The sequence below is a fragment of the Amblyomma maculatum genome, chromosome 1 (genome assembly GCF_055883805.1).
Source record: "Amblyomma maculatum isolate TAMU_Amacu chromosome 1, ASM5588380v1, whole genome shotgun sequence".
Lineage (NCBI taxonomy): Eukaryota > Metazoa > Arthropoda > Arachnida > Ixodida > Ixodidae > Amblyomma > Amblyomma maculatum.
In genome coordinates, this window is record NC_139344.1 from 28,157,894 (window position 1) to 28,163,006 (window position 5,113).

General features: G+C 47.9%; 1 non-coding gene across 1 annotated transcript; it reads right to left on the reverse strand.

The window, feature by feature from the left end:
* Window positions 1-4,135: 4,135 nt before the first annotated feature.
* Window positions 4,136-4,208, reverse strand: TRNAK-UUU (transfer RNA lysine (anticodon UUU)). Its single transcript has one exon. It is a non-coding gene; the product is annotated as a tRNA-Lys (tRNA).
* Between the last annotated feature and the right edge of the window lie 905 nt (window positions 4,209-5,113).

Here is a 5,113-nt window from a genome sequence, read left to right on the forward strand (position 1 = left end):
CTTCATTACTTTGTGTCATTCTCTATCGTTGGAGCTATCAACGCCTCTGCGCTGTTCCCATATGTTTAACCAAACTACCTAGCCCAGTTTTCGGCCCTGCTGAATACTCGACTAATGCCCAACCGCTGATCCGGGCACTAAAGGGCGTTTTGCGCACGTAGCAAACCGCGTCACATTGGCATGCATGCTTTAACGAGCGCAAGTGCCCTAACCGGCGCCATGAGAGAACAGCTGAGAACCGAACCGTGCTTGTCAAAACAGAACGCAACAAACAGTAAAGCGACAAAACAGCACAGGAAAAAAAAGCAACGTATAGAAACCGTACAGCGAAAAACATAAGGACGAAAAAAAAAAAAAAAAAAACTACGTGAAGCGCGTATGGTAGAACTACCATCAGTCTGTCAGCCGCTGCATCAGTCAGTCGTTGATATTTTTGCCGCGCAGCGTTTCTATGGGCCCACGCGCTGCCTCCCGCGACCTCTCGATAACTAAATTGCTCTCTTCGCTTCTCCTCCAATGCCACCCCTATGCAGCGGCAATCAGAGCGCCGAATCGGTGGCGGCGGATCTCGATATGTGCACCGCCCGAGCCGAAACGCATAGCCGCCGCCGATCGCCCCCGCGAACCGCCTGCCTAATACTTGTCTGTAATTATACAAACATTCTTTGCTTGAATTCTTTCCCTCAATCTATCGAAAACCTGAAACAGCTGACGAGCTGCACTCAAATTTCGCATTGGGAAGTAACGTAATCGTCGGCAATTTTTTTTCGCTCTGTCTCGCGAGGTTAATCTTGGTGAGCTCATTTTCATTGAGGCTGCAGAATAATTGCACCATTTATTATCATAGAGTGCTCATATCTTATAGTGACGCCTGATGCTGACGCATAGTTCGGGTTACTCGACCCACTAGGCGATACCTAAATGTGACGTTGGGCTGTCGTACTTTTGAAAACCAGTTTATGAAGTTTGTGATAAATAAAAGGCCGTTTGAAGAATAGTGGGAACGTGACCGAATGCAGAGGTGTTTTCCTAAGTGCGTATGCTATACAACCTAACGTAAACTAACAATTCCGTGGCCTTAACGGTTCTGATTTTCACTTTGAGGCTATGAATATGGCAGTTCAGTCTTTTCACATGCGCTCCTCTGTTTTGTCCCTACACTGTTCTGGCGCATCCTGCTGTGTTTTTTTTTTTTCCTTCGCTATTTTGTGGCTCTGCAGTTTTTTTATGCGCTGTTCTGACGCGCGTAATCCTATTGTGTTTTGATGTTGTTGTTTTGTGTTCTCGTCTTGACAGCGCTCAATGAACACCAACGTTTTGTGTCATTACTGTATTTCCATGATATTGCAGAGCCACAGCACAGCCAGCGGCCGTGCAGCGGCCCCCATCGAATGTAGCGCAACACGTGCTGGCCAAAAATCATCCAAACGTTTGAATGGACATAGGACATATCTCGAGGCAACGGGCAAGCTTGCGAGAAGAGACCTTACTGTCGGTACGTGTGCAAGCAGTCAGGCATCATTCTGCACATCTGCAAGGGAAAGGATCAAAGCCACCTCGAGCACTTCGCCGACGTCGCTATGAAAGTGAGTTGCGACCATTGCTCCACTGCTCGTTCAATGTCCGCGCTTCGCACAGAGTGCCGCGGGTAGACAACGCCCCTCAGAAGTTCGATAGAGTGGCATAACGCGATGTCTCCCTTATTTCAATTCTGGGAGAGTGGTCTCCCAAGTTTGTTTAATGTTTTCATGCAGGATCGAGAATGCTCTCTCGGCAGCCAGGTGCGAAATTGGTCGCCGCGTCGGCACCTGCTGCCAGCGTTCTATATAAATCAACGGGTGCGCCCCATGCAGCCATTGTGGAGGCACAATCAGGGCGCGCGGATAAAAAGACAGATTACGTAATACCCCCCCCCCCCCCCCCCCCCCCCCGTGCTCCGCTGGAAGCCAGGAAGCTAGAACTATCCTCGTCGTTCTTTCCTTTCTTGATTTTACTTCCTCGCGCGTTCACTGCTGTCAGGCACACTTTCCACGCCATACTCGGCGTGCTACCAGCGTTGGGAAGCAATTTCTCTCCAGAGGTAAACGTCTAGCTCTCTGGGAAAAGATGCCGCCCAGCCCGTGATCCGGGGTAAGAGCGGAGCCGACGGCATCACTCGAAGCAGCGCTGCTCTGCGGCCGGTGGCCGCCGAGCGCGCGGCATCTCAAGACAGTGCCGGCGCGCCCTTGGGGTATGGACGCGCGCAAGTGTTCCCAGCTCGTCCCGCTGGCCGCAGCTGCCGGCAGACCCTTCGACGGCGGCCGTAAATTTGCATGCCCTCTATGGCCGGGCCGACTACAGGTGCGTGCCCCAGAAAATTCACAGAATTAGCGCGCGCGTGCCCCACTACGCGATTAGCCTCGGCGTTCCCGCGGAGCAACGGCGGCGCGCGCCTTCCGTGCCTGCAGGGTTGAACCTAGCTACAGGGTCGGTGCGTATAGCATCGATCTGTTTGGAAACGACGGCGACAAACGCTCGCCTGAGAGCTCTCCGCGCAACTTTCCTTTTGAGCGGCTCCTTTTATTTTGCTATTCATTTAAGGCTGCTCTGAAAGGCAAGAAGTAGCGCATGGACTCCCGAGGAACGGCGGCAGGATGAAGCGGCATTCTAGGTTTTGGTCTGTCTTGTGCGCGTGTTTAGCACGCTCCTCGTTAACCCTTTTCTCCCTACTTGGTTTTCTTTCGTCGCGAAATGTCTGAAAAGGGAATCTGGAGCGTGCGAGCCTTTCCACTTCACTCTGGGCGTCGGGATCGAAGCGTGGACGGGTAAACGGCGCAAGCGACACACGCACGCAACGAGATGACAAACGTGGAAGAAGTCTGGGTTTGCGCGCTTCAGAAATGTTCGCAAATAGAGAGTGGAATGGTAGCAAATTTTCATTCAAAAACAGATTGTCGCACGGTTTCGCAGCGACAGGCCTATTATAAGGACACTTTGTGAAGTTTTTGGCGTGTGGCTTGCGTTCAGAACGGGATGCTGAAAGAAGGAAAACCATAAGAAAGAGAGAATGAAGGAAAGAAGAAACGAAAAAAAGAGAGAATGACCGAAGAAAAGAAAGTGAGAAAGGTTTGGTTTGGTTTATACTCTTTAACTTCCCAAAGCATATAACGCTATGAGAAACGCTGTAAGGGAGAGCACCGGATATATAGACCACCTGTTTTTTTTTTTTTTTTTTAACGTGCACTGACATAGCACAGCACAAGGGCGGCTTGCTCTTCGCCTCCATCGAAAAGCGGTCGCCGTTGGCGAAATTCGATCCTGCATCCTTGGGCGCAGCAGTCCACCACTTAACCAATGTACCATCACTGCGTGGCAAAGGAAGGAAGTAATAAAACATTTCCTAGAAAGTTTGAACATTTTCTGTGAAAGAGGTTTTGATATTACTTTTTTTTTTTCGCATATAGTATAGCTGCTTAAAACAATCTATATATCCCCAGACCGCCCCTCGTCAGGCTTGTAACATTTTACTATTTATTCTAAAAAACGCGGCCATTGATTACCTGTTGCAGTTTTAACTACTCTGTTCGAGATAAGAAAAATTAAAAAAAAAACAAAAACAATTGCTGCCTGTGGGAAACTTTGACCATTCCCATCCACATGTTTGTAACAGTATCCTACAATACCCTAGAGTTGTCTCATAATTGAAAGGTGTCCCAATATCCTGGACTTGCATGTGTTTGTCAAGAACGCTGCATCGGATGGCCTGGTCTAGTTGCAGGTGTGTTTGTTTGTTTACCCACGGGGCCATTTCCGGCATTGCACAGAAAAGTGATCAAATTAATGTGTAACAACCTATAAAATGTGCAACCGAATTTAATATCCAGCGCATGAACCAAAAGAAACCAAAGGTATACTGCAAAGCTGCAGCAGATATTTGATTATAAACAAACTAACTGCCACCAGGGTGGTTTTATTTGAATGGCGCAGTTTTTGCAAAAAAAAACGATGACCTGAACAAATAAGGTTTTACTTGAAATTACGCACCTTCTGTTCTGAATCCACACCCTGACACCAGTCATGGACCCAAATCATACCACTGCTGGCGCAGTAGAAAAAAAAAAGAAAATGCAAAAAAAGCAATTCAAAAATAAATCTGCGCCCGAACAGGGGCTCGAACCCTGGACCGTTAGGTTAAAAGCCTAACGCTCTACCGACTGAGCTATCCGGGCGGACTTCTCTGGCACGCACCGCAAAGCAATCTGATCTGATTTCGTAAGTTATCACCTGCTATGTTGCCGGTAATTGATGAGAAAACAGTTGTGTGACTGTCGCAAGTGCGATTGAACAAAATATATCCAGCTGTATAGCGCCGCCTCCACGACGATTGGTACCGCGCAGCTGAAAAGTGTTTTGCGCATTTCTAGGAATTCTGTTTTTAGAGCGGAAAACAAACCAAAAAAATTCACTGTAGGTCTAACTTTTTTTTTTCTTTTTTTCAGTTCGTGATAAACGAGAAGACAGAACGTTCCGCGATCACTTCTCGCAGAGAAGCAGTGCCGGTAGTTTCGGCTTAAATGTCGACACACGATTCGAAACAAGTTTCTGCTCAATGTTCGGCTGAGAATGGCCGCGTTGGTATATTCGCAAACAAAAAAAGAAAGAAAAAAAAAAAGCCCGAATGTATCGTCGAGAAATCTCGGTGTGGTCTAGACTGGTAGCGCAAGCGCATGGATAAAGTGTCTTATATGAAACCAAATAAGAAAAAAAGTTGTTAGCACGCAGATGAACCGCGGAGACCTCGAAACTTGTTTCATGTTCGACCCCTGGAAGAGGCTTCTGATCTGCTTAATGCTCTCATGTGATAGTAAGGCAGCTGTTTGGGCTAGTTTGTGAAGATATAGTTGGTGAAGAACAATTGCCGCCCTTCCCTGCTTGTAAGAAAGGTGTTGTGTACCGACTGCCGCCCTCATGCTTCCAAATGTAGTACATACATCGACCAAGCGGGGCACTGTTTAAATCTGAGGCTCTTAGAACATTGCAATTTAGTCGGCACTGACTCGTGGGGCAACCTACCTGCACACTGGTGTGTTTGCAATTGCTGGTCTCTGTTTTGATGTTTTCAGGACGATGTTTT